The sequence below is a fragment of the Musa acuminata genome, chromosome BXJ2-1, assembly GCF_036884655.1.
Source record: "Musa acuminata AAA Group cultivar baxijiao chromosome BXJ2-1, Cavendish_Baxijiao_AAA, whole genome shotgun sequence".
Classification (NCBI taxonomy): Eukaryota; Viridiplantae; Streptophyta; class Magnoliopsida; order Zingiberales; family Musaceae; genus Musa; species Musa acuminata.
In genome coordinates, this window is record NC_088338.1 from 25,987,806 (window position 1) to 26,014,058 (window position 26,253).

Consider the following 26,253-nt stretch of genomic DNA (forward strand, 5'->3'; position numbering starts at 1 on the left):
GAGGGGCTCGAAGAGAGCTTTCCGGATTGGGGTCGCAATAGCGATTCCGAGATCGTTCTAGAAAGTGCCGATGGTTTCGGCACGCGCTTGCCGTGACCGATACGCAGTCGTCGGGCTAGGGCTCGGAGAGAGCTTGCAATAGGGATTTTGTGAACGTTCGAGAAAGCGCCGACGGTTTCGTGACGGGCAAGAGGCTCTGGATGTTGATACGCCGACCGCGACGTGCACATAGGCGAGGGACGAAGCACGCGAAACGGGTGCGATAATGCCAGAACTAAATCACCGGATCCCATCAAAACACCGAAGTTAAGCGTGCTTGGGCCAGAGTAGTACTAGGATGGGTGACCCCCTGGGAAGTCCTCGTGTTGCATTCCTTTTTGCATCCCGGGATTCGAAACATCTCCCGGAGAGCTCCGAGACGATTGGTTTGGGGCTGGAAATTTGCTGTGACCGCTACGCAGTCAGTATCGAGGGGCTCGGAGAGAGCTTTCCGGATTGGGGTCGCAATAGCGATTCCGAGATCGTTCTAGAAAGTGCCGATGGTTTCGGCACGCGCTTGCCGTGACCGATACGCAGTCGTCGGGCTAGGGCTCGGAGAGAGCTTGCAATAGGGATTTTGTGAACGTTCGAGAAAGCGCCGACGGTTTCGTGACGGGCAAGAGGCTCCGGACGTTGATACGCCGACCGCGACGTGCACATAGGCGAGGGACGAAGCATGCGAAACGGGTGCGAAAATGCCAGCACTAAATCACCGGATCCCATCAAAACACCGAAGTTAAGCGTGCTTGGGCCATAGTAGTACTAGGATGTGTGACCCCCTGGGAAGTCCTCGTGTTGCACTCCTTTTTGCATCCCGGGATACGAAACATCTCCCGGAGAGCTCCGAGACGATTGTTTTGGGGCTTGAAATTTGCTGTGACCGCTATGCAGTCAGTATCGAGGGGCTCGGAGAGAGCTTTCTGGATTGGGGTCGCAATAGCGATTCCGAGATCGTTCTAGAAAGTGCCGATGGTTTCGGCACGCGCTTGCCGTGACCGATACGCAGTCGTCGGGCTAGGGCTCGGAGAGAGCTTGCAATAGGGATTTCGTGAACGTTCGAGAAAGCGCCAATGGTTTCGTGACGGGCAAGAGGCTCCGGACGTTGATGCGCCGACCGCGACGTGCACATAGGCGAGGGACGAAGCTCGCGAAACGGGTGCGATAATGCCAGCACTAAATCACCGGATCCCATCAAAACACCGTAGTTAAGCGTGCGAGGGCCAGAGTAGTACTAGGATGGGTGACCCCCTGGGAAGTCCTCGTGTTGCACTCCTTTTTGCATCCCGGGATACGAAACATCTCCCGGAGAGCTCCGAGACGATTGTTTTGGGGCTGGAAATTTGCTGTGACCGCTTTGCAGTCAGTATCGAGGGGCTCGGAGAGAGCTTTCCGGATTGGGGTCGCAATAGCGATTCCGAGATCGTTCTAGAAAGTGCCGATGGTTTCGGCACGCGCTTGCCGTGACCGATACGCAGTCGTCGGGCTAGGGCTCGGAGAGAGCTTGCAATAGGGATTTCGTGAACGTTCGAGAAAGCGCCAACGGTTTCGTGACGGGCAAGAGGCTCCGGACGTTGATGCGCCGACCGCGACGTGCACATAGGCGAGGGACGAAGCTCGCGAAACGGGTGCGATAATGCCAGAACTAAATCACCGGATCCCAACAAAACACCGAAGTTAAGCGTGCGAGGGCCAGAGTAGTACTAGGATGGGTGACCCCCTGGGAAGTCCTCGTGTTGCACTCCTTTTTGCATCCCGGGATACGAAACATCTCCCGGAGAGCTCCGAGACGATTGTTTTGGGGCTGGAAATTTGCTGTGACCGCTATGCAGTCAGTATCGAGGGGCTCGGAGAGAGCTTTCCGGATTGGGGTCGCAATAGCGATTCCGAGATCGTTCTAGAAAGTGCCGATGGTTTCGGCACGCGCTTGCCGTGACCGATACGCAGTCGTCGGGCTAGGGCTCGGAGAGAGCTTGCAATAGGGATTTCGTGAACGTTCGAGAAAGCGCCAATGGTTTCGTGACGGGCAAGAGGCTCCGGACGTTGATGCGCCGACCGCGACGTGCACATAGGCGAGGGACGAAGCTCGCGAAACGGGTGCGATAATGCCAGAACTAAATCACCGGATCCCATCAAAACACCGTAGTTAAGCGTGCGAGGGCCAGAGTAGTACTAGGATGGGTGACCCCCTGGGAAGTCCTCGTGTTGCACTCCTTTTTGCATCCCGGGATACGAAACATCTCCCGGAGAGCTCCGAGACGATTGTTTTGGGGCTGGAAATTTGCTGTGACCGCTTTGCAGTCAGTATCGAGGGGCTCGGAGAGAGCTTTCCGGATTGGGGTCGCAATAGCGATTCCGAGATCGTTCTAGAAAGTGCCGATGGTTTCGGCACGCGCTTGCCGTGACCGATACGCAGTCGTCGGGCTAGGGCTCGGAGAGAGCTTGCAATAAAGATTTCGTGAACGTTCGAGAAAGCGCCGACGGTTTCGTGACGGGCAAGAGGCTCCCGACGTTGATGAGCCGACCGCGACGTGCACATAGGCGAGGGACGAAGCACGCGAAACGGGTGCGATAATGCCAGCACTAAAACACCGGATCCCATCAAAACACCGAAGTTAAGCGTGCTTGGGCCAGAGTAGTACTAGGATGGGTGACCCCCTGGGAAGTCCTCGTGTTGCATTCCTTTTTGCATCCCGGGATACGAAACATCTCCCGGAGAGCTCCGAGACGATTGGTTTGGGGCTGGAAATTTGCTGTGACCGCTACGCAGTCAGTATCGAGGGGCTCGGAGAGAGCTTTCCGGATTGGGGTCGCAATAGCGATTCCGAGATCGTTCTAGAAAGTGCCGATGGTTTCGGCACGCGCTTGCCGTGACCGATACGCAGTCGTCGGGCTAGGGCTCGGAGAGAGCTTGCAATAGGGATTTTGTGAACGTTCGAGAAAGCGCCGACGGTTTCGTGACGGGCAAGAGGCTCCGGACGTTGATACGCCGACCGCGACGTGCACATAGGCGAGGGACGAAGCACGCGAAACGGGTGCGATAATGCCAGCACTAAATCACCGGATCCCATCAAAACACCGAAGTTAAGCGTGCTTGGGCCAGAGTAGTACTAGGATGGGTGACCCCCTGGGAAGTCCTCGTGTTGCACTCCTTTTTGCATCCCGGGATACGAAACATCTCCCGGAGAGCTCCGAGACGATTGTTTTGGGGCTGGAAATTTGCTGTGACCGCTACGCCGTCAGTATCGAGGGGCTCGGAGAGAGCTTTCCGGATTGGGGTCGCAATAGCGATTCCGAGATCGTTCTAGAAAGTGCCGATGGTTTCGGCACGCGCTTGCCGTGACCGATACGCAGTCGTCGGGCTAGGGCTCGGAGAGAGCTTGCAATAGGGATTTCGTGAACGTTCGAGAAAGCGCCAACGGTTTCGTGACGGGCAAGAGGCTCCGGACGTTGATGCGCCGACCGCGACGTGCACATAGGCGAGGGACGAAGCTCGCGAAACGGGTGCGATAATGCCAGAACTAAATCACCGGATCCCAACAAAACACCGAAGTTAAGCGTGCGAGGGCCAGAGTAGTACTAGGATGGGTGACCCCCTGGGAAGTCCTCGTGTTGCACTCCTTTTTGCATCCCGGGATACGAAACATCTCCCGGAGAGCTCCGAGTCGATTGTTTTGGGGCTGGAAATTTGCTGTGACCGCTACGCAGTCAGTATCGAGGGGCTCGGAGAGAGCTTTCCGGATTGGGGTCGCAATAGCGATTCCGAGATCGTTCTAGAAAGTGCCGATGGTTTCGGCACGCGCTTGCCGTGACCGATACGCAGTCGTCGGGCTAGGGCTCGGAGAGAGCTTGCAATAGGGATTTCGTGAACGTTCGAGAAAGCGCCGACGGTTTCGTGACGGGCAAGAGGCTCCGGACGTTGATGCGCCGACCGCGACGTGCACATAGGCGAGGGACGAAGCTCGTGAAACGGGTGCGATAATGCCAGCACTAAATCACCGGATCCCATCAAAACACCGAAGTTAAGCGTGCTTGGGCCAGAGTAGTACTAGGATGGGTGACCCCCTGGGATGTCCTCGTGTTGCACTCCTTTTTGCATCCCGGGATATGAAACATCTCCCGGAGAGCTCCGAGACGATTGTTTTGGGGCTGGAAATTTGCTGTGACCGCTACGCAGTCAGTATCGAGGGGCTCGGAGAGAGCTTTCCGGATTGGGGTCGCAATAGCGATTCCGAGATCGTTCTAGAAAGTGCCGATGGTTTCGGCACGCGCTTGCCGTGACCGATACGCAGTCGTCGGGCTAGGGCTCGGAGAGAGCTTGCAATAGGGATTTTGTGAACGTTCGAGAAAGCGCCGACGGTTTCGTGACGGGCAAGAGGCTCCGGATGTTGATACGTCGACCGCGACGTGCACATAGGCGAGGGACGAAGCACGCGAAACGGGTGCGATAATGCCAGCACTAAATCACCGGATCCCATCAAAACACCGAAGTTAAGCGTGCTTGGGCCAGAGTAGTACTAGGATGGGTGACCCCCTGGGAAGTCCTCGTGTTGCACTCCTTTTTGCATCCCGGGATACGAAACATCTCCCGGAGAGCTCCGAGACGATTGGTTTGGGGTTGGAAATTTGCTGTGACCGCTACGTAGTCAGTATCGAGGGGCTCGGAGAGAGCTTTCCGGATTGGGGTCGCAATAGCGATTCCGAGATCGTTCTAGAAAGTGCCGATGGTTTCGGCACGCGCTTGCCGTGACCGATACGCAGTCGTCGGGCTAGGGCTCGGAGAGAGCTTGCAATAGGGATTTTGTGAACTTTCGAGAAAGCGCCGACGGTTTCGTGACGGGCAAGAGGCTCCGGACATTGATACGCCGACCGCGACGTGCACATAGGCGAGGGACGAAGCACGCGAAACGGGTGCGATAATGCCAGCACTAAATCACCGGATCCCATCAAAACACCGAAGTTAAGCGTGCTTGGGCCAGAGTAGTACTAGGATGGGTGACCCCCTGGGAAGTCCTCGTGTTGCACTCCTTTTTGCATCCCGGGATACGAAACATCTCCCGGAGAGCTCCGAGACGATTGTTTTGGGGCTGGAAATTTGCTGTGACCGCTACGCAGTCAGTATCGAGGGGCTCGGAGAGAGCTTTCCGGATTGGGGTCGCAATAGCGATTCCGAGATCGTTCTAGAAAGTGCCGATGGTTTCGGCACGCGCTTGCCGTGACCGATACGCAGTTGTCGGGCTAGGGCTCGGAGAGAGCTTGCAATAGGGATTTTGTGAACGTTCGAGAAAGCGCCGACGGTTTCGTGACGGGCAAGAGGCTCCGGACGTTGATACGCCGACCGCGAAGTGCACATAGGCGAGGGACGAAGCACGCGAAACGGGTGCGATAATGCCAGGACTAAATCACCGGATCCCATCAAAACACCGAAGTTAAGCGTGCTTGGGCCAGAGTAGTACTAGGATGGGTGACCCCCTGGGAAGTCCTCGTGTTGCACTCCTTTTTGCATCCCGGGATACGAAACATCTCTCGGAGAGCTCCGAGACGATTGTTTTGGGGCTGGAAATTTGCTGTGACCGCTACGCAGTCAGTATCGAGGGGCTCGGAGAGAGCTTTCCGGATTGGGGTCGCAATAGCGATTCCGAGATCGTTCTAGAAAGTGCCGATGGTTTCGGCACGCGCTTGCCGTGACCGATACGCAGTCGTCGGGCTAGGGCTCGGAGAGAGCTTGCAATAGGGATTTTGTGAACGTTCGAGAAAGCGCCGACGGTTTCGTGACGGGCAAGAGGCTCCGGACGTTGATACGCCGACCGCGACGTGCACATAGGCGAGGGACGAAGCACGCGAAACGGGTGCGATAATGTGTTAGGACTCTAGCTTGGAGAGTCCTAATTGATAGGGACATTCATGTAAAAATGTTAGGACTCTAGCTAGGAGAGTCCTAATTGAGAGGGACATTCATGTAAAACTATTAGGACTTTAGCTAGGAGAGTCCTAATTGAGAGGGACATTCTGTTAGGACTCTAGCTAGGAGTGTCCTAATTGAGAGGGACATTCTGTTAGAACTCTAGTTAGGAGAGTCCTAATTGAGAGGGACATTCATGTAGGAGGTTTTTTCTTAGAGAAGAATTAGGAGTTGTAAGGGAATAGGAGTCTTGAGTAGGAGTCCTATTAGGAGTTGGTTAGAAGTAAGAGTCTTAAGCAGGAGTCCTATTAGGAGTTAGGGTTTAGAAGCCCTATAAATAGCCATGTATTCCTCCTCTTTTCTCAAGCAATAGATGAATCTTTTCTGCAGCCTTTGAGCAGCAACTTGGAGGGAGGAACCCCTATAGAGTTCCAAGGAGGCCGATCCCCTAAAGAGATCAACCCCAAGTTTAGAATCTGCAAGGGTTCTAACACCTGGTATCATAGCAGCGTTCTTGGCGTCTCGCTGCCCTTTCACAGCCATCCATCAACCCTCCACAACCATCCAAAGCAATTCCCACAATTGCTTAAAAGATCGTCACCGAATTCCGCCATCATCTCCACCACCACGGATCATCCTTTGATCTCCCCGTGAATTGCAACAGGTTCTGGTTTCCTACCTTACTGTTGCTGCAATTTAGTTATCCTTATTCGAAAATCCAAAAAAAAAAAAAATCGTTCCTATATTGCTGCATAAACTTTTCGTCACAAAGTTTTCATCTCTACGACGAAAGATATATTGCAGAATTCCAGCCGCATAGCACCATCTGTTTGATCTTGCTACTGTGCTTTTTCTATCCAAATTTCTACGAAATTTTTATGATATCTTTGACACTTCTTAACAGTGGATTTCCCTTTAGTTTCATCAAAAAATTCTCAATATAAACTACTGATCTTTTATGTCCAATCTGCTGCACTTGAATTGCAGAATTCAAGCCGCATAGCACCATCTGTTTGATCTTGCTACTCTGCTTTTTCTATCCAAATTTCTACGAAATTTTTGTGACATCTTTGACACTTCCTAACAGTAGATTTCCCTTTGGTTTCATCGAAAAATTCTCAATATAAACTACTGATCTTTTATGTCCAATCTGCTACACTTGAAAATCTATGCTGTAGAAAATTTCAACTGCATATCGTTGCCTTAACCCATCTATTTGCAATCTTTTTTGAATGAAATTTCTTATAGACTTCATATATCATCTTGGCTTCCATCTAAGATTGATCTATTAAGAAATTCATCTCTAAAAACGATTTTATGTTGCTGCAAATTTTCATCGTAACCCGCTGAAATTTTTCGACGATAATTCTGCAATTGCAACTTGCACCAATTTCTTTGCTGTTATACTGCCGAAATTTTCTTGATTAAATTAGATATCCTTGCTATCATATAAACTGTGATTTTGCTATCAATTCCCTCCTCAATTCTCTTAAGTTTTTGGTGGAAATTACGTCGAGAAACCGTTGTTTCTTCGACGACAATTCTACTCTTACAAGACAGCATATACTTGCTGCAACTTCCACGGATTTCTGTCAAACCTTTGCTACCATCTACCATAGATCCAAAACTTTCATCCAGAGCCCTAAAACTCTACCAAACCACACCCTCAAACTGCACCCAAAACAGCCACAAAACAAGCCTAAACCGTAGCCTACATCCACCAATCCACCAACACTTTTGACCATCACTTCTCTCAACCTATACATGCCTTTATTTAACCCAACAGCAAAAGAGAGATCTTAACATCATTGATTTGGGGCCATATACTATGGCATCTAAGGAGGCAATCAATGCTAAATTCGAAGCCTTGGAGGCGCGAATGGAGGATAAGATTCGGACGCTCTTTACCGAACTCAAATTGGGCCGACCACTAAGCCCGAAGAAATCATATCAAGGAGAAAGCTTTGCCCAATCACACCAAGCCCGAAGAGATGACTTTCAAGAGAGGGGAAGCTCTATGACCAACCCCAACTATCCATGCATGAGAGTGGACTTCCCTAGATGGGAAGAAGGAGACCCGATTGGTTGGATTTCGCATGTGGAGCGATATTTTCGGTACCACAAAACCGCGGATGTATCTATGGTGAAAATTGCAGCTATACATTTTGAAGGGGATGCTATTCAATGGTTTGACTGGTTTGAACATACTTATGGAGTCCTTTCATGGCGACAATTCAAAGAAGAACTGCTGATTCGCTTCAGACCAACCGATTACGAGAATATTGACAAACAACTAGCAAAGATCCGACAAACCTCCACCATTCAGGAGTACCAAACCAGGTTTGAAAGGTTATCTAATCAAAATCATGATTGGTCTCAAAAACAGCTATTGAGGACCTTCATTGAGGGCTTGAAGCCGGAGATCCGAGGAGAAGTTAAAGCGCGACAACCGTATACGCTTATGGCAGCCATCTCTTTCGCACGACATCAAGAGGAGCAATTGAACCATGAAGCTCGGAGGACTAGGATCACTCCTCAACCAGTAATATTGAAGCCCTCAGCCCCCCCTACTGTCGACCAAGTCCCTGCACCAAAGAGGTTAACAGGAGAAGAGCTTCGGGAGCGATATGCGAAGGGGTTATGTTGGCATTGTGACGAGCCGTGGAGCCGTGAGCATCGCTGCAGTAAAGGAGGACTTCTTATGATTGAACCGATAGAAGAAGAGGTCATTGAACATCCAAAAGAGAGCTTTGAATATGAAGAAGAAGATGCAGAAGAAGAGCCACAACCGACCGAAGTTACGATACATACACTAGCTAGCTACTCAAACCCGCAAACGATGAAAATTGGAGGCCTTCTCAAACAACAACCAATCACTGTTCTCATCGACACGGGCAGTACTACTAACTTCCTAAATAGTAAGCTTGCTGTTCGGATATCATTACCTATCGAGAATCACTGCAGGTTTGATGTTAAGGTCGCCGACGGACGGATTTTGAATTGTGATCATAGGCGCTTGCAAGAGAAACTATTGCTGCAGGACCAAGAGATAATTGCAGATTTCTTCCTTCTCCCTCTTAACAATCATGAGGCCATGCTCAGAATTAAATGGTTGACGACATTAGGTGATATTTCCTGGAATTTTATGAAACTAATTATGAAATTTTACAGTAAGGAGAAACAGGTGACATTGCACGGGAAACGTGGGGGCGACATAGCAACGATTTGCACACAACAAATGGAGAATGTTTTGCATAAAGCATGCAGCGGCTTTTTGGTACAACTTGAGCAGCAAACTAAGGGAGAGCTAACAGAATTTGAAGATCCAAATCTACTTCCTTTGCTTGCTGAATTTTCAAATATATTTGACGAACTGCGCAACCTACCTCTTACCTGTCGGCATGATCATTGTATAATGATTCTTCCAGGAAAATCTTCAGCAAATGCTCAGCCATATCAGTATCCACATCTCCAGAAGGATGAAATAGAAAGGATTATAAAAGAGATGCTCGAAACAGGAGTTATTCGGCCAAGTTACAACCTCTACTCTTCGCCGGTGCTACTTGTATGCAAGAAGGACGAAACAAGGCGAATATGTGTTGATTACCGAGCTCTCAATGGCATAATCATCAAGGACAAATACTTTATTCCAATAGTAGATGAATTGCTAGATGAAAGGGAGCACAAATCTTTACAAAGCTGGACCTTTGATCCGGGTATCATCAAATACGAGCATGCGAAGAAGACATACGGAAAACCACCTTTTGAACACACAACAACCACAAATTTTTGCTTTCTTCAACAAAAGGTGGAATATCTTGGGCATATCATATCAGAGGAAGGTGTGGCAGTGGACCCCTTCAAAATTGGAGCAATGCAAAACTGGCCGACCTCGAGAAACATAAAATTGCTACATGGCTTTCTGGGTTTAACAGGCCACTACCGCAAGTTCGTGAAAAACTATGGAAAGATCAGTGCACCACTTACTTCCTTACTAGAAAAAAATGTCTTCCAATGGTTGGACAGAGCCTCCGCTGCCTTCGACAAACTTAAGGCAGCCATGACGACGACGCCAGTGCTAACACTACCAGATTTCAACCGACCCTTCATTATTGAGGCCGACACATCTGGAGTCAGAATTGGAGCCATTCTCATGCAAGATGGTCGACCACTCGCATACACTAGCAAGGCATTATCTCCCTCCGATCAAAATATGTCAACATATGATAAGGAGATGCTCGCCATTGTGCGCGCAGCAACGAGGTGGAGATTGTACTTGATCAGGCGATACTTTCAAATCAAGACCGACCATAAAAGCCTAAAATATCTCTTGGAACAGAAGATATCTTCCCCCGAGCAGCAAAAATGGGTAACAAAACTTCTTGGATTTGATTTTGAAATAACTTACAAAAAGGGGAAAGAGAATGTTCTTGCAGATGCGCTTTCGCAGCTACCCGAGCAAGTTGAAGTTTCGACCGTTTCACTTCCGACCAGCGACTTCCTTGAGGATATTAAGATGGAATGGCAAGAAGATTCAGATACTAGTAAGATTATAAAAAAATTGGAGGAAGCACCAAGCCCCATGGCTCATTACAATTGGGACTCAAAAGAATTACACTATAAGGGACGCATTGTGCTTGTGACAAATTCTACTTGCATCTTCAATAGCAGATTTTGGATAAAGTTATTCTATATGCAGGGTACTAAATTGAAAAGGAGTACGACATATCACCCACAAACCAACAGCCAACCGGAAGTTTTAAACAGGTGCTTGGAGACAGCCCAAAGCCACCCACCAAATATGACTACCCAAAGAGAACTCCAGACCCAGCCAAGTGCCACTATTGATCGACGGATCGTGACTCGACGACGACGACCCACTAATGAAGTGCTAATACAGTGGGCGAACCTACCAAAAGAAGATGCCACTTGGGAGAACTATGACGACTTGAAGATCAAATTCCCAGAATTCATGAATCATCAGACTCGAGGACAAGGCTGATTTGAAGAGGGCGGGCGGGTCTGTTAGGACTCTAGCTTGGAGAGTCCTAATTGATAGGGACATTCATGTAAAAATGTTAGGACTCTAGCTAGGAGAGTCCTAATTGAGAGGGACATTCATGTAAAACTATTAGGACTTTAGCTAGGAGAGTCCTAATTGAGAGGGACATTCTGTTAGGACTCTAGCTAGGAGAGTCCTAATTGAGAGGGACATTCTGTTAGAACTCTAGTTAGGAGAGTCCTAATTGAGAGGGACATTCATGTAGGAGGTTTTTTCTTAGAGAAGAATTAGGAGTTGTAAGGGAATAGGAGTCTTGAGTAGGAGTCCTATTAGGAGTTGGTTAGAGGTAAGAGTCTTAAGTAGGAGTCCTATTAGGAGTTAGGGTTTAGAAGCCCTATAAATAGCCATGTATTCCTCCTCTTTTCTCAAGCAATAGATGAATCTTTTCTGCAGCCTTTGAGCAGCAACTTGGAGGGAGGAACCCCTATAGAGTTCCAAGGAGGCCGATCCCCTAAAGAGATCAACCCCAAGTTTAGAATCTGCAAGGGTTCTAACATAATGCCAGCACTAAATCACCGGATCCCATCAAAACACCGAAGTTAAGCGTGCTTGGGCCAGAGTAGTACTAGGATGGGTGACCCCCTGGGAAGTCCTCGTGTTGCACTCCTTTTTGCATCCCGGGATACGAAACATCTCCCGGAGAGCTCCGAGACGATTGTTTTGGGGCTGGAAATTTGCTGTGACCGCTACGCAGTCAGTATCGAGGGGCTCGGAGAGAGCTTTCCAGATTGGGGTCGCAATAGCGATTCCGAGATCGTTCTAGAAAGTGCCGATGGTTTCGGCACGCGCTTGCCGTGACCGATACGCAGTCGTCGGGCTAGGGCTCGGAGAGAGCTTGCAATAGGGATTTTGTGAACGTTCGAGAAAGCGCCGACGGTTTCGTGACGGGCAAGAGGCTCCGGACGTTGATACGCCGACCGCGACGTGCACATAGGCGAGGGACGAAGCTCGCGAAACGGGTGCGATAATGCCAGCACTAAATCACCGGATCCCATCAAAACACCGAAGTTAAGCGTGCTTGGGCCAGAGTAGTACTAGGATGGGTGACCCCCTGGGATGTCCTCGTGTTGCACTCCTTTTTGCATCCCGGGATATGAAACCTCTCCCGGAGAGCTCCGAGACGGTTGTTTTGGGGCTGGAAATTTGCTGTGACCGCTACGCAGTCAGTATCGAGGGGCTCGGAGAGAGCTTTCCGGATTGGGGTCGCAATAGCGATTCCGAGATCGTTCTAGAAAGTGCCGATGGTTTCGGCACGCGCTTGCCGTGACCGATACGCAGTCGTCGGGCTAGGGCTCGGAGAGAGCTTGCAATAGGGATTTTGTGAACGTTCGAGAAAGCGCCGACGGTTTCGTGACGGGCAAGAGGCTCCGGATGTTGATACGCCGACCGCGACGTGCACATAGGCGAGGGACGAAGCACGCGAAACGGGTGCGATAATGCCAGCACTAAATCACCGGATCCCATCAAAACACAGAAGTTAAGCGTGCTTGGGCCAGAGTAGTACTACGATGGGTGACCCCCTGGGAAGTCCTCGTGTTGCACTCCTTTTTGCTTCCCGTGATACGAAACATCTCCCGTAGAGCTCCGAGACGATTGTTTTGGGGCTAGAAATTTGCTGTGACCGCTACGCAGTCAGTATCGAGGGGCTCGGAGAGAGCTTTCCGGATTGGGGTCGCAATAGCGATTCCGAGATCGTTCTAGAAAGTGCCGATGGTTTCGGCACGCGCTTGTCGTGACCGATACGCAGTCGTCGGGCTAGGGCTCGGAGAGAACTTGCAATAGGGATTTCGTGAACGTTCGAGAAAGCGCCGACGGTTTCGTGACGGGCAAGAGGCTCCGGACGTTGATGCGCCGACCGCGACGTGCACATAGGCGAGGGACAAAGCTCGCGAAACGGGTGCGATAATGCCAGCACTAAATCACCGGATCCCATCAAAACACCGAAGTTAAGCGTGCTTGGGCCAGAGTAGTACTAGGATGGGTGACCCCCTGGGAAGTCCTCGTGTTGCACTCCTTTTTGCATCCCGGGATACGAAACATCTCCCGGAGAGCTCCGAGACGATTGTTTTGGGGCTGGAAATTTGCTGTGACCGCTACGCAGTCAGTATCGAGGGGCTCGGAGAGAGCTTTCCAGATTGGGGTCGCAATAGCGATTCCGAGATCGTTCTAGAAAGTGCCGATGGTTTCGGCACGCGCTTGCCGTGACCGATACGCAGTCGTCGGGCTAGGGCTCGGAGAGAGCTTGCAATAGGGATTTTGTGAACGTTCGAGAAAGCGCCGACGGTTTCGTGACGGGCAAGAGGCTCCGGACGTTGATACGCCGACCGCGACGTGCACATAGGCGAGGGACGAAGCTCGCGAAACGGGTGCGATAATGCCAGCACTAAATCACCGGATCCCATCAAAACACCGAAGTTAAGCGTGCTTGGGCCAGAGTAGTACTAGGATGGGTGACCCCCTGGGATGTCCTCGTGTTGCACTCCTTTTTGCATCCCGGGATATGAAACCTCTCCCGGAGAGCTCCGAGACGGTTGTTTTGGGGCTGGAAATTTGCTGTGACCGCTACGCAGTCAGTATCGAGGGGCTCGGAGAGAGCTTTCCGGATTGGGGTCGCAATAGCGATTCCGAGATCGTTCTAGAAAGTGCCGATGGTTTCGGCACGCGCTTGCCGTGACCGATACGCAGTCGTCGGGCTAGGGCTCGGAGAGAGCTTGCAATAGGGATTTTGTGAACGTTCGAGAAAGCGCCGACGGTTTCGTGACGGGCAAGAGGCTCCGGATGTTGATACGCCGACCGCGACGTGCACATAGGCGAGGGACGAAGCACGCGAAACGGGTGCGATAATGCCAGCACTAAATCACCGGATCCCATCAAAACACCGAAGTTAAGCGTGCTTGGGCCAGAGTAGTACTACGATGGGTGACCCCCTGGGAAGTCCTCGTGTTGCACTCCTTTTTGCTTCCCGTGATACGAAACATCTCCCGTAGAGCTCCGAGACGATTGTTTTGGGGCTAGAAATTTGCTGTGACCGCTACGCAGTCAGTATCGAGGGGCTCGGAGAGAGCTTTCCGGATTGGGGTCGCAATAGCGATTCCGAGATCGTTCTAGAAAGTGCCGATGGTTTCGGCACGCGCTTGTCGTGACCGATACGCAGTCGTCGGGCTAGGGCTCGGAGAGAACTTGCAATAGGGATTTCGTGAACGTTCGAGAAAGCGCCGACGGTTTCGTGACGGGCAAGAGGCTCCGGACGTTGATGCGCCGACCGCGACGTGCACATAGGCGAGGGACAAAGCTCGCGAAACGGGTGCGATAATGCCAGCACTAAATCACCGGATCCCATCAAAACACCGAAGTTAAGCGTGCTTGGGCCAGAGTAGTACTAGGATGGGTGACCCCCTGGGATGTCCTCGTGTTGCACTCCTTTTTGCATCCCGGGATATGAAACATCTCCCGGAGAGCTCCGAGACGATTGTTTTGGGGCTGGAAATTTGCTGTGACCGCTACGCAGTCCGTATCGAGGGGCTTGGAGAGAGCTTTCCGGATTGGGGTCGCAATAGCGATTCCGAGATCGTTCTAGAAAGTGCCGATGGTTTCGGCACACGCTTGCCGTGACCGATACGCAGTCGTCGGGCTAGGGCTCGGAGAGAGCTTGCAATAGGGATTTTGTGAACGTTCGAGAAAGCGCCGATGGTTTCGTGACGGGCAAGAGGCTCCGGATGTTGATACGCCGACCGCGACGTGCACATAGGCGAGGGACGAAGCACGCGAAACGGGTGCGATAATGCCAGCACTAAATCACCGGATCCCATCAAAACACCAAAGTTAAGCGTGCTTGGGCCAGAGTAGTACTAGGATGGGTGACCCCCTGGGAAGTCCTCGTGTTGCACTCCTTTTTGCATCCCGGGATACGAAACATCTCCCGGAGAGCTCCGAGACGATTGATTTGGGGCTGGAAATTTGCTGTGACCGCTACGCAGTCAGTGTCGAGGGGCTCGGAGAGAACTTTCCGGATTGGGGTCGCAATAGCGATTCCGAGATCGTTCTAGAAAGTGCCGATGGTTTCGGCACGCGCTTGCCGTGACCGATACGCAGTCGTCGGGCTAGGGCTCGGAGAGAGCTTGCAATAGGGATTTTGTGAACGTTCGAGAAAGCGCCGACGGTTTCGTGACGGGCAAGAGGCTCCGGACGTTGATACGCCGACCGCGACGTGCACATAGGCGAGGGACGAAGCACGCAAAACGGGTGCGATAATGCCAGCACTAAATCACCGGATCCCATCAAAACACCGAAGTTAAGCGTGCTTGGGCCAGAGTAGTACTAGGATGGGTGACCCCCTGGGAAGTCCTCGTGTTGCACTCCTTTTTGCATCCCGGGATACGAAACATCTCCCGGAGAGCTCCGAGACGATTGTTTTGGGGCTGGAAATTTGCTGTGACCGCTACGCAGTCAGTATCGAGGGGCTCGGAGAGAGCTTTCCAGATTGGGGTCGCAATAGCGATTCCGAGATCGTTCTAGAAAGTGCCGATGGTTTCGGCACGCGCTTGCCGTGACCGATACGCAGTCGTCGGGCTAGGGCTCGGAGAGAGCTTGCAATAGGGATTTTGTGAACGTTCGAGAAAGCGCCGACGGTTTCGTGACGGGCAAGAGGCTCCGGACGTTGATACGCCGACCGCGACGTGCACATAGGCGAGGGACGAAGCACGCGAAACGGGTGTGATAATGCCAGCACTAAATCACCGGATCCCATCAAAACACCGAAGTTAAGCGTGCTTGGGCCAGAGTAGTACTAGGATGGGTGACCCCCTGGGAAGTCCTCGTGTTGCACTCCTTTTTGCATCCCGGGATACGAAACATCTCCCGGAGAGCTCCGAGACGATTGTTTTGGGGCTGGAAATTTGCTGTGACCGCTACGCAGTCAGTATCGAGGGGCTCGGAGAGAGCTTTCCAGATTGGGGTCGCAATAGCGATTCCGAGATCGTTCTAGAAAGTGCCGATGGTTTCGGCACGCGCTTGCCGTGACCGATACGCAGTCGTCGGGCTAGGGCTCGGAGAGAGCTTGCAATAGGGATTTTGTGAACGTTCGAGAAAGCGCCGACGGTTTCGTGACGGGCAAGAGGCTCCGGACGTTGATACGCCGACCGCGACGTGCACATAGGCGAGGGACGAAGCACGCGAAACGGGTGCGATAATGCCAGCACTAAATCACCGGATCCCATCAAAACACCGAAGTTAAGCGTGCTTGGGCCAGAGTAGTACTAGGATGGGTGACCCCCTGGGAAGTCCTCGTGTTGCACTCCTTTTTGCATCCCGGGATACGAAACATCTCCCGTAGCGCTCCGAGACGATTGTTTTGGGGCTGGAAATTTGCTGTGACCGCTACGCAGTCAGTATCGAGGGGCTCGGAGAGAGCTTTCCGGATTGGGGTCGTAATAGCGATTCCGAGATCGTTCTAGAAAGCGCCGATGGTTTCGGCACGCGCTTGCCGTGACCGATACGCAGTCGTCGGGCTAGGGCTCGGAGAGAGCTTGCAATAGGGATTTCGTGAACGTTCGAGAAAGCGCCGACGGTTTCGTGACGGGCAAGAGGCTCCGGACGTTGATGTGCCGACCGTGACGTGCACATAGGCGAGGGACGAAGCTCGCGAAATGGGTGCGATAATGCCAGCACAAAATCACCGGATCCCATCACAACACCGAAGTTAAGCGTGCTTGGGCCAGAGTAGTACTAGGATGGGTGACCCCCTGGGATGTCCTCGTGTTGCACTCCTTTTTGCATCCCGGGATATGAAACATCTCCCGGAGAGCTCCGAGACAATTGTTTTGGGGCTGGAAATTTGCTGTGACCGCTACGCAGTCAGTATCGAGGGGCTCGGAGAGAGCTTTCCGGATTGGGGTCGCAATAGCGATTCCGAGATCGTTCTAGAAAGTGCCGATGGTTTCGGCACGCGCTTGCCGTGACCGATACGCAGTCGTCGGGCTAGGGCTCGGAGAGAGCTTGCAATTGGGATTTTGTGAACGTTCGAGAAAGCGCCGACGGTTTCGTGACGGGCAAGAGGCTCCGGATGTTGATACGCCGACCGCGACGTGCACATAGGCGAGGGACGAAGCACGCGAAACGGGTGCGATAATGCCAGCACTAAATCACCGGATCCCATCAAAACACCGAAGTTAAGCGTGCTTGGGCCAGAGTAGTACTACGATGGGTGACCCCCTGGGAAGTCCTCGTGTTGCACTCCTTTTTGCTTCCCGGGATACGAAACATCTCCCGTAGAGCTCCGAGACGATTGTTTTGGGGCTAGAAATTTGCTGTGACCGCTACGCAGTCAGTATCGAGGGGCTCGGAGAGAGCTTTCCGGATTGGGGTCGCAATAGCGATTCCGAGATCGTTCTAGAAAGTGCCGATGGTTTCGGCACGCGCTTGCCGTGACCGATACGCAGTCGTCGGGCTAGGGCTCGAAGAGAGCTTGCAATAGGGATTTCGTGAACGTTCGAGAAAGCGAAGACGGTTTCGTGACGGGCAAGAGGCTCCGGACGTTGATGCGCCGACCGCGACGTGCACATAGGCGAGGGACGAAGCTCACGAAACGGGTGCGATAATGCCAGCACTAAATCACCGGATCCCATCAAAACACCGAAGTTAAGCGTGCTTGGGCCAGAGTAGTACTACGATGGGTGACCCCCTGGGAAGTCCTCGTGTTGCACTCCTTTTTGCATCCCGGGATATGAAACATCTCCCGTAGAGCTCCGAGACGATTGTTTTGGGGCTGGAAATTTGCTGTGACCGCTACGCAGTCAGAATCGAGGGGCTCAGAGAGAGCTTTCCGGATTGGGGTCGCAATAGCGATTCCGAGATCGTTCTAGAAAGTGTCGATGGTTTCGGCACGTGCTTGCCGTGATCGATACGCAATCGTCGGGCTAGGGCTCGGAGAGAGCTTGCAATAGGGATTTCGTGAACGTTCGAGAAAGCGACGACGGTTTCGTGACGGGCAAGAGGCTCCGGACGTTGATGCGCGGACCGCGACGTGCACATAGGCGAGGGACGAAGCTCGCGAAACGGGTGCGATAATGGCAGCACTAAATCACCGGATCCCATCAAAACACCGTAGTTAAGCGTGCTTGGGCCAGAGTAGTACTACGATGGGTGACCCCCTGGGAAGTCCTCGTGTTGCACTCCTTTTTGCTACCCGGGATACGAAACATCTCCCGTAGCGCTCCGAGACGATTGTTTTGGGGCTGGAAATTTGCTGTGACCGCTACGCAGTGAGTATCGAGGGGCTCGGAGAGAGCTTTCTAGATTGGGGTCGCAATAGCGATTCCGAGATCGTTCTAGAAAGTGCCGATGGTTTCGGCACGCGCTTGCCGTGACCGATACGAAGTCGTCGGGCTAGGGCTCGGAGAGAGCTTGCAATAGCGATTTCGAAAACGTTCGAGAAAGCGCCGACGGTTTCGTGACGGGCAAGAGGCTCCGGACGTTGATGCGCCGACCGCGACGTGCACATAGGCGAGGGACGAAGCTCGCGAAACGGGTGCGATAATGCCAGCACTAAATCACCGGATCCAATCAAAACACTGAAGTTAAGCGTGCTTGGGCCAGAGTAGTACTACGATGGGTGACCCCCTGGGAAGTCCTCGTGTTGCACTCCTTTTTGCTACCCGGGATACGAAACATCTCCCGTAGCGCTCCGAGACGATTGTTTTGGGGCTGGAAATTTGCTGTGACCGCTACGCAGTCAGTATCGAGGGGCTCGGAGAGAGCTTTCCGGATTGGGGTCGCAATAGCAATTCCGAGATCGTTCTAGAAAGTGCCGATGGTTTCGGCACGCGCTTGCCGTGACCGATACGCATTCGTCGGGCAAGAGCTCGGAGAGAGCTTGCAATAGGGATTTCGAGAACGTTCGAGAAAGCGCCGACTGTTTCGTGACGAGCAAGAGGCTCCGGACGTTGATGCGCCGACCGCGACGTGCACATAGGCGAGGGACGAAGCTCGCGAAACGGGTGCGATAATGCCAGCACTAAATCACCGGATCCCATCAAAACACCGACGTTAAGCGTGCTTGGGCCAGAGTAGTACTATGATGGGTGACCCCCTGGGAAGTCCTCGTGTTGCACTCCTTTTTGCATCCCGGGATACGAAACATCTCCCGTAGAGCTCCGAGACGATTGTTTTGGGGCTGGAAATTTGCTGTGACCGCTACGCAGTCAGTATCGAGGGGCTCGGAGAGCGCTTTCTGGATTGCGGTCGCAATAGCGATTCCGAGATCGTTCTAGAAAGTGCCGATGGTTTCGGCACGCGCTTGCCGTGACCGATACGCAGTCGTCGGGCTAGGGCTCGGAGAGAGCTTGCAATAGGGATTTCGTGAACGTTCGAGAAAGCGACGACGGTTTCGCGACGGGCAAGAGGCTCCGGACGTTGATGCGCTGACCGCGACGTGCACATAGGCGAGGGACGAAGCTCGTGTAACGGGTGCGATAATGGCAGCACTAAATCACCGGATCCCATCAAAACACCGAAGTTAAGCGTGCTTTGGCCAGAGTAGTACTAGGATGGGTGACCCCCTCGGAAGTCCTTGTGTTTCACTCCTTTTGGCATCCCGGGATACGAAACATCTCCCGTTGAGCTCCGAGACGATTGTTTTGGGGCTGGAAATTTGCTGTGACCGCTACGCAATCAGTATCGAGGGGCTCAAAGAGAGCTTTCCGGATTGGGGTCGCAATAGCGATTCTGAGATCGTTCTAGAAAGTGCCGATGGTTTCGGCACACGCTTGCCGTGACCGCGGACCGCGACGTGCACATAGGCGAGGGACGAAGCTCGCGAAACGGGTGCAATAATGGCAGCACTAAATCACCGGATCCCATCAAAACACCGAAGTTAAGCGTGCTTGGGCCAGAGTAGTACTACGATGGGTGACCCCCTCGGAAGTCCTTGTGTTTCACTCCTTTTGGCATCCCGGGATACGAAACATCTCTCGTTGAGCTCCGAGACGATTGTTTTGGGGCTGGAAATTTGCTGTGACCGCTACGCAATCAGTATCGAGGGGCTCAAAGAGAGCTTTCCGGATTTGGGTTGCAATAGCGATTCCTAGATCGTTCTAGAAAGTGCCGATTGTTTCGGCACGCGCTTGCCGTGACCGATACGCAGTCGTCGGGCTAGGGCTCGGAGAGAGCTTGCAATAGGGATTTCGCGAACGTTCGAGAAAGCGACGACGGTTTCGCGACGGGCAAGAGGCTCCGGACGTTGATGCGCTGACCGCGACGTGCACATAGGCGAGGGACGAAGCTCGCGTAACGGGTGCGATAATGGCAGCACTAAATCACCGGATCCCATCAAAACACCGAAGTTAAGCGTGCTTGGGCCAGAGTAGTACTACGATGGGTGACCCCCTCGGAAGTCCTCGTGTTACACTCCTTTTTGCATCCCGGGATACGAAACATCTCCCGTAGAGCTCCGATACGATTGTTTTGGGGCTGGAAATTTGCTGTGACCGCTACGCAGTCAGTATCGAGGGGCTCGGAGAGAGCTTTCCGGATTGGGATCGCAATAGCGATTCTGAGATCGTTCTAGAAAGTGCCGATGGTTTCGTCACGCGCTTGCCGTGACCGCGGACCGCGACGTGCACATAGGCGAGGGACGAAGCTCGCGAAACGGGTGCAATAATGGCAGCACTAAATCACCGGATCCCATCAAAACCCCGAAGTTAAGCGTGCTTAGGCCAGAGTAGTACTACAATGGGTGACCCCCTCGGAAGTCCTTGTGTTTCACTCCTTTTGGCATCCCGGGATACGAAACATCTCCCGTTGAGCTCCGAGACGATTATTTTGGGGCTGGAAATTTGCTGTGACCACTACGCAATCAGTATCGAGGGGCTCAAAGAGAGCTTTCCGGATTTGGGTGGCAATAGCGATTCCTAGATCGTTCTAGAAAGTGCCGATGGTTTCGGCACGCGCTTGCCGTGACCGATACGCAGTCGTCGGGCTAGGGCTCGGAGAGAGCTTGCAATAGGGATTTCGTGAACGTTAAAGAAAGCGACGACGGTTTCGCGACGGGCAAGAGGCTCCGGACGTTGATGCGCTGACCGCGACGTGCACATAGGCGAGGGACGAAGCTCGTGTAACGGGTGCGATAATGGCAGCACTAAATCACCGGATCCCATCAAAACACCGAAGTTAAGCGTGCTTGGGCCAGAGTAGTACTACGATGGGTGACCCCCTCGGAAGTCCTCGTGTTACACTCCTTTTTGCATCCCGGGATACGAAACATCTCCCGTAGAGCTCCGATACGATTGTTTTGGGGCTGGAAATTTGCTGTGACCGCTACGCAGTCAGTATCGAGGGGCTCGGAGAGAGCTTTCCGGATTGGGGTCGCAATAGCGATTCCAATATCGTTCTAGAAAGTGTCGATGGTTTCGGCACGTGCTTGCCGTGATCGATACGCAATCGTCGGGCTAGGGCTCGGAGAGAGCTTGCAATAGGGATTTCGTGAACGTTCGAGAAAGCGACGACGGTTTCGTGACGGGCAAGAGGCTCCGGACGTTGATGCGCGGACCGCGACATGCACATAGGCGAGGGACGAAGCTCGCGAAACGGGTGCGATAATGGCAGCACTAAATCACCGGATCCCATCAAAACACCGACGTTAAGCGTGCTTGGGCCAGAGTAGTACTATGATGGGTGACCCCCTGGGAAGTCCTCGTGTTGCACTCCTTTTTGCATCCCGGGATACGAAACATCTCCCGTAGAGCTCCGAGACGATTGTTTTGGGGCTGGAAATTTGCTGTGACCGCTACGCAGTCAGTATCGAGGGGCTCGGAGAGAGCTTTCCGGATTGGGGTCGCAATAGCGATTTCGAGATCGTTCTAGAAAGTGCCGATGGTTTCGGCACGCGCTTGCCGTGACCGATACGCAGTCGTCGGGCTAGGGCTCGGAGAGAGCTTGCAATAGGGAATTCGTGAACGTTCGAGAAAGCGCCGACGGTTTCGTGACGGGCAAGAGGCTCCGGACGTTGATGCGCCGACCGCGACGTGCACATAGGCGAGGGACGAAGCTCGCGAAACGGGTGCGATAATGCCAGCACTAAATAACCGGATCCCATCAAAACACCGACGTTAAGCGTGCTTGGGCCAGAGTAGTACTATGATGGGTGACCCCCTGGGAAGTCCTCGTGTTGCACTCCTTTTTGCATCCCGGGATACGAAACATCTCCCGTAGAGCTCCGAGACGATTGTTTTGGGGCTGGAAATTTGCTGTGACCGCTACGCCGTCAGTATCGAGGGGCTCGGAGAGAGCTTTCCGGATTGGGGTCGCAATAGCGATTCCAAGATCGTTCTAGAAAGTGTCGATGGTTTCGGCACGCGCTTGCCGTGACCGATATGCAGTCGTCGGGCTAGGGCTCGGAGAGAGCTTGCAATAGGGATTTCGTGAACGTTCGAGAAAGCGACGACGGTTTCGTGACGGGCAAGAGGCTCCGGACGTTGATGCGCCGACCGCGACGTGCACATAGGCGAGGGACGAAGCTCGCGAAACGGGTGCGATAATGCCAGCACTAAAACACCGGATCCCATCAAAACACCGAAGTTAAGCGTGCTTGGGCCAGAGTAGTACTATGATGGGTGACCCCCTGGGAAGTCCTCGTGTTGCACTCCTTTTTGCATCCCGGGATACTAAACATCTCCCGTTGAGCTCCGAGACGATTGTTTTGGGGCTGGAAATTTGCTGTGACCGCTACGCAGTCAGTATCGAGGGGCTCGGAGAGAGCTTTCCGGATTGGGGTCGCAATAGCGATTCCGAGATTGTTCTAGAAAGTGCCGATGGTTTCGGCACGCGCTTGCCGTGACCGATACGCAGTCGTCGGGCTAGGGCTCGGAGAGAGCTTGCAATAGGGATTTCGTGAACGTTCGAGAAAGCGCCGACGGTTTCGTGACGGGCAAGAGGCTCTGGACGTTGATGCGCCGACCGCGACGTGCACATAGGCGAGGGATGAAGCACAAGAAACGGGTGCGATAATGCCAGCTCTAAATCACCGGATCCCATCAAAACTCCGAAGTTAAGCGTGCTTGAGCCAAAGTAGTACTAGGATGGGTGACCCTGTTAGGACTCTAGCTTGGAGAGTCCTAATTGAGAGGGACATTCATGTAAAACTGTTAGGACTCTAGCTAGGAGAGTCCTAATTGAGAGGGACATTCTGTTAGGACTCTAGCTAGGAGAGTCCTAATTGAGAGGGGCATTCATGTAGGAGGTTTTTTCTTATAGAAGAATTAGGAGTTGTAAGGGAATAGGAGTCTTGAGTAGGAGTCCTATTAGGAGTTGGTTAGAAGTAAGAGTCTTAAGTAGGAGTCCTATTAGGAGTTAGGGTTTAGAAGCCCTATAAATAGCCATGTATTCCTCCTCTTTTCTCAAGCAATAGATGAATCTGTTCTGCAGCCTTTGAGCAGCAACTTGGAGGGAGGAACCCCTATAGAGTTCCAAGGAGGCCGATCCCCTAAAGAGATCAACCCCAAGTTTAGAATCTGCAAGGGTTCTAACACCTGGTATCAGAGCAGCGTTCTTGGCGTCTCGCTGCCCTTTCACAGCCATCCATCAACCCTCCACAACCATCCAAAGCAATTCCCACAATTGCTTAAAAGATCGTCACCGAATTCCGCCATCATCTCCACCACCACGGATCATCCTTTGATCTCCCCGTGAATTGCAACAGGTTCTGGTTTCCTACCTTACTGCTGCTGCAATTTAGTTATCCTTATTCGAAAATCCAAAAAAAAAAAAAAAATCGTTCCTATATTGCTGCATAAACTTTTCGTCACAAAGTTTTCATCTCTACGACGAAAGATACATTGCAGAATTCCAACCGCATAGCACCATCTGTTTGATCTTGCTGCTGTGCTTTTTCTATCCAAATTTCTACAAAATTTTTATGACATCTTTGACACTTCTTAACAGTGGATTTCCCTTTGGTTTCATCAAAAAATTCTCAATATAAACTACTGATCTTTTATGTCCAATCTGCTGCACTTGAATTGCAGAATTCAAGCCGCATAGCACCATCTGTTTGATCTTTCTACTGTGCTTTTTCTATCCAAATTTCTACGAAATTTTTATGACATCTTTGACACTTCCTAACAGTAGATTTCCCTTTGGTTTCATCGAAAAATTCTCAATATAAACTACTGATCTTTTATGTCCAATCTGCTGCACTTGAAAATCTATGCTGCAGAAAATTTCAGCTGCATATCGTTGCCTTAACCCATCTATTTGCAATCTTTTTTGAATGAAATTTCTTATAGACTTCATATATCATCTTGGCTTCCATCTAAGATTGATCTATTAGGAAATTCATCTCTAAAAACGATTTTATGTTGCTGCAAATTTTCATCGTAACCCGCTGAAATTTTTCGACGATAATTCTGCAATTGCAACTTGCACCAATTTCTTTGCTGTTATACTGCCGAAATTTTCTTGATTAAATTATATATCCTTGCTGTCATATAAACTGTGATTTTGCTATCAATTCCCTCCTCAATTCTCTTAAGTTTTTGGTGGAAATTACGTCGAGAAACCGTTGTTTCTTCGACGACAATTCTACTCTTACAAGACAGCACATACTTGCTGCAACTTCCACGGATTTCTGTCAAACCTTTGCTACCATCTACCACAGATCCAAAACTTTCATCCAGAGCCCTAAAACTCTACCAAACCACACCCTCAAACTGCACCCAAAACAGCCACAAAACAAGCCTAAACTGTAGCCTACATCCACCAATCCACCAACACTTTCGACCATCACTTCTCTCAACCTATACATGCCTTTAACCCAACAGCAAAAGAGAGATCTTAACATCATTGATTTGGGGCCATATACTATGGCATCTAAGGAGGCAATTAATGCTAAATTCGAAGCCTTGGAGGCGCGAATGGAGGATAAGATTCGGACGCTCTTTACCGAACTCAGATTGGGCCGACCACTAAGCCCGAAGAAATCATATCAAGGAGAGAGCTTTGCCCAATCACACCAAGCCCGAAGAGATGACTTCCAAGAGAGGGGAAGCTCTATGACCAACCCCAACTATCCATGCATGAGAGTGGACTTCCCTAGATGGGAAGGAGACCCGATTGGTTGGATTTCGCACGCGGAGCGATATTTTCGGTACCACAAAACCGCGGATGTATCTATGGTGAAAATTGCAGCTATACATCTTGAAGGGGATGCTATTCAGTGGTTTGACTGGTTTGAACATACTTATGGAGTCTTTTCATGGCGACAATTCAAAGAAGAACTGCTGATTCGCTTCAGACCAACCGATTACGAGAATATTGACGAACAACTAGCAAAGATCCGACAAACCTCCACCATTCAGGAGTACCAAACCAGGTTTGAAAGGTTATCTAATCAAAATCATGATTGGTCTCAAAAACAGCTATTGAGGACCTTCATTGAGGGCTTGAAGCCGGAGATCCGAGGAGAAGTTAAAGCGCGACAACCGTACACGCTTATGGCAGCCATCTCTTTCGCACGACATCAAGAGGAGCAATTGAACCATGAAGCTCGGAGGACTAGGGTCACTCCTCAACCAGTAATATTGAAGCCCTCAGCCCCCCCTACTGTCGACCAAGTCCCTGCACCAAAGAGGTTAACAGGAGAAGAGCTTCGGGAGCGATATGCGAAGGGGTTATGTTGGCATTGTGACGAGCCGTGGAGCCGTGAGCATCGCTGTAGTAAAGGAGGACTTCTTATGATTGAACCGATAGAAGAAGAGGTCATTGAACATCCAAAAGAGAGCTTTGAACATGAAGAAGAAGATGCAGAAGAAGACCCAAAACCGACCGAAGTTACGGTACATACACTAGCTAGCTACTCAAACCCGCAAACGATGAAAATTGGAGGCCTTCTCAAACAACAACCAATCACTGTTCTCATCGACACGGGCAGTACTACTAACTTCCTAAATAGTAAGCTTGCTGTTCGGATATCATTACCTATCGAGAATCACTGCAGGTTTGATGTTAAGGTCACCGACGGACGGATTTTGAATTGTGATCATAGGCGCTTGCAGGAGAAACTATTGCTGCAGGACCAAGAGATAATTGCAGATTTCATCCTTCTCCCTCTTAACAATCATGAGGCCATGCTCAGAATTAAATGGTTGACGACATTAGGTGATATTTCCTGGAATTTTATGAAACTAATTATGAAATTTTACAGTAAGGAGAAACAGGTGACATTGCACGGGAAACATGGGGGCGACATAACAACGATTTGCAC

General features: G+C 51.4%; 22 non-coding genes and 15 pseudogenes across 22 annotated transcripts; all 37 read left to right on the plus strand.

The window, feature by feature from the left end:
- Positions 1-255: 255 nt before the first annotated feature.
- Positions 256-374, plus strand: LOC135601183 (5S ribosomal RNA). The gene has a single exon (XR_010483485.1). It is a non-coding gene; the product is annotated as a 5S ribosomal RNA (ribosomal RNA).
- Positions 375-724: 350 nt separating this feature from the next.
- LOC135603661 (5S ribosomal RNA) lies at positions 725-843 on the plus strand (annotated as a pseudogene).
- Positions 844-1,193: 350 nt separating this feature from the next.
- Positions 1,194-1,312, plus strand: LOC135601000 (5S ribosomal RNA). The gene has a single exon (XR_010483306.1). It is a non-coding gene; the product is annotated as a 5S ribosomal RNA (ribosomal RNA).
- A 350-nt stretch (positions 1,313-1,662) lies between these two features.
- On the plus strand, positions 1,663-1,781 carry LOC135602600 (5S ribosomal RNA; annotated as a pseudogene).
- A 350-nt stretch (positions 1,782-2,131) lies between these two features.
- LOC135602105 (5S ribosomal RNA) lies at positions 2,132-2,250 on the plus strand (annotated as a pseudogene).
- A 350-nt stretch (positions 2,251-2,600) lies between these two features.
- LOC135599773 (5S ribosomal RNA) lies at positions 2,601-2,719 on the plus strand. The gene has a single exon (XR_010482115.1). It is a non-coding gene; the product is annotated as a 5S ribosomal RNA (ribosomal RNA).
- A 350-nt stretch (positions 2,720-3,069) lies between these two features.
- Positions 3,070-3,188, plus strand: LOC135599902 (5S ribosomal RNA). Its single transcript, XR_010482242.1, has one exon. It is a non-coding gene; the product is annotated as a 5S ribosomal RNA (ribosomal RNA).
- A 350-nt stretch (positions 3,189-3,538) lies between these two features.
- Positions 3,539-3,657, plus strand: LOC135602601 (5S ribosomal RNA; annotated as a pseudogene).
- Positions 3,658-4,007: 350 nt separating this feature from the next.
- On the plus strand, positions 4,008-4,126 carry LOC135601177 (5S ribosomal RNA). The gene has a single exon (XR_010483479.1). It is a non-coding gene; the product is annotated as a 5S ribosomal RNA (ribosomal RNA).
- A 350-nt stretch (positions 4,127-4,476) lies between these two features.
- Positions 4,477-4,595, plus strand: LOC135599904 (5S ribosomal RNA). The gene has a single exon (XR_010482243.1). It is a non-coding gene; the product is annotated as a 5S ribosomal RNA (ribosomal RNA).
- Positions 4,596-4,945: 350 nt separating this feature from the next.
- On the plus strand, positions 4,946-5,064 carry LOC135599905 (5S ribosomal RNA). The gene has a single exon (XR_010482244.1). It is a non-coding gene; the product is annotated as a 5S ribosomal RNA (ribosomal RNA).
- Positions 5,065-5,414: 350 nt separating this feature from the next.
- On the plus strand, positions 5,415-5,533 carry LOC135600705 (5S ribosomal RNA). The gene has a single exon (XR_010483021.1). It is a non-coding gene; the product is annotated as a 5S ribosomal RNA (ribosomal RNA).
- A 5,953-nt stretch (positions 5,534-11,486) lies between these two features.
- LOC135603983 (5S ribosomal RNA) lies at positions 11,487-11,607 on the plus strand (annotated as a pseudogene).
- Positions 11,608-11,957: 350 nt separating this feature from the next.
- On the plus strand, positions 11,958-12,076 carry LOC135601178 (5S ribosomal RNA). The gene has a single exon (XR_010483480.1). It is a non-coding gene; the product is annotated as a 5S ribosomal RNA (ribosomal RNA).
- A 350-nt stretch (positions 12,077-12,426) lies between these two features.
- On the plus strand, positions 12,427-12,545 carry LOC135601320 (5S ribosomal RNA). The gene has a single exon (XR_010483615.1). It is a non-coding gene; the product is annotated as a 5S ribosomal RNA (ribosomal RNA).
- A 350-nt stretch (positions 12,546-12,895) lies between these two features.
- Positions 12,896-13,014, plus strand: LOC135599906 (5S ribosomal RNA). Its single transcript, XR_010482245.1, has one exon. It is a non-coding gene; the product is annotated as a 5S ribosomal RNA (ribosomal RNA).
- Positions 13,015-13,364: 350 nt separating this feature from the next.
- On the plus strand, positions 13,365-13,483 carry LOC135601179 (5S ribosomal RNA). The gene has a single exon (XR_010483481.1). It is a non-coding gene; the product is annotated as a 5S ribosomal RNA (ribosomal RNA).
- Positions 13,484-13,833: 350 nt separating this feature from the next.
- LOC135600153 (5S ribosomal RNA) lies at positions 13,834-13,952 on the plus strand. The gene has a single exon (XR_010482481.1). It is a non-coding gene; the product is annotated as a 5S ribosomal RNA (ribosomal RNA).
- A 350-nt stretch (positions 13,953-14,302) lies between these two features.
- On the plus strand, positions 14,303-14,421 carry LOC135601180 (5S ribosomal RNA). Its single transcript, XR_010483482.1, has one exon. It is a non-coding gene; the product is annotated as a 5S ribosomal RNA (ribosomal RNA).
- Positions 14,422-14,771: 350 nt separating this feature from the next.
- Positions 14,772-14,890, plus strand: LOC135600599 (5S ribosomal RNA). Its single transcript, XR_010482917.1, has one exon. It is a non-coding gene; the product is annotated as a 5S ribosomal RNA (ribosomal RNA).
- A 350-nt stretch (positions 14,891-15,240) lies between these two features.
- On the plus strand, positions 15,241-15,359 carry LOC135599907 (5S ribosomal RNA). The gene has a single exon (XR_010482246.1). It is a non-coding gene; the product is annotated as a 5S ribosomal RNA (ribosomal RNA).
- Positions 15,360-15,709: 350 nt separating this feature from the next.
- LOC135600292 (5S ribosomal RNA) lies at positions 15,710-15,828 on the plus strand. The gene has a single exon (XR_010482618.1). It is a non-coding gene; the product is annotated as a 5S ribosomal RNA (ribosomal RNA).
- Positions 15,829-16,178: 350 nt separating this feature from the next.
- On the plus strand, positions 16,179-16,297 carry LOC135599908 (5S ribosomal RNA). Its single transcript, XR_010482247.1, has one exon. It is a non-coding gene; the product is annotated as a 5S ribosomal RNA (ribosomal RNA).
- Positions 16,298-16,647: 350 nt separating this feature from the next.
- Positions 16,648-16,766, plus strand: LOC135602511 (5S ribosomal RNA; annotated as a pseudogene).
- Positions 16,767-17,116: 350 nt separating this feature from the next.
- Positions 17,117-17,235, plus strand: LOC135600154 (5S ribosomal RNA). The gene has a single exon (XR_010482482.1). It is a non-coding gene; the product is annotated as a 5S ribosomal RNA (ribosomal RNA).
- Positions 17,236-17,585: 350 nt separating this feature from the next.
- Positions 17,586-17,704, plus strand: LOC135600156 (5S ribosomal RNA). The gene has a single exon (XR_010482484.1). It is a non-coding gene; the product is annotated as a 5S ribosomal RNA (ribosomal RNA).
- A 350-nt stretch (positions 17,705-18,054) lies between these two features.
- Positions 18,055-18,173, plus strand: LOC135601994 (5S ribosomal RNA; annotated as a pseudogene).
- Positions 18,174-18,523: 350 nt separating this feature from the next.
- On the plus strand, positions 18,524-18,642 carry LOC135602119 (5S ribosomal RNA; annotated as a pseudogene).
- A 350-nt stretch (positions 18,643-18,992) lies between these two features.
- On the plus strand, positions 18,993-19,111 carry LOC135600732 (5S ribosomal RNA). Its single transcript, XR_010483046.1, has one exon. It is a non-coding gene; the product is annotated as a 5S ribosomal RNA (ribosomal RNA).
- A 350-nt stretch (positions 19,112-19,461) lies between these two features.
- On the plus strand, positions 19,462-19,580 carry LOC135604267 (5S ribosomal RNA; annotated as a pseudogene).
- A 238-nt stretch (positions 19,581-19,818) lies between these two features.
- Positions 19,819-19,937, plus strand: LOC135603611 (5S ribosomal RNA; annotated as a pseudogene).
- Positions 19,938-20,287: 350 nt separating this feature from the next.
- LOC135603364 (5S ribosomal RNA) lies at positions 20,288-20,406 on the plus strand (annotated as a pseudogene).
- Positions 20,407-20,644: 238 nt separating this feature from the next.
- On the plus strand, positions 20,645-20,763 carry LOC135604434 (5S ribosomal RNA; annotated as a pseudogene).
- Positions 20,764-21,113: 350 nt separating this feature from the next.
- On the plus strand, positions 21,114-21,232 carry LOC135603365 (5S ribosomal RNA; annotated as a pseudogene).
- A 350-nt stretch (positions 21,233-21,582) lies between these two features.
- LOC135602180 (5S ribosomal RNA) lies at positions 21,583-21,701 on the plus strand (annotated as a pseudogene).
- A 350-nt stretch (positions 21,702-22,051) lies between these two features.
- Positions 22,052-22,170, plus strand: LOC135601900 (5S ribosomal RNA; annotated as a pseudogene).
- Positions 22,171-22,520: 350 nt separating this feature from the next.
- Positions 22,521-22,639, plus strand: LOC135599659 (5S ribosomal RNA). The gene has a single exon (XR_010482006.1). It is a non-coding gene; the product is annotated as a 5S ribosomal RNA (ribosomal RNA).
- The last annotated feature ends 3,614 nt before the right edge of the window (positions 22,640-26,253 follow it).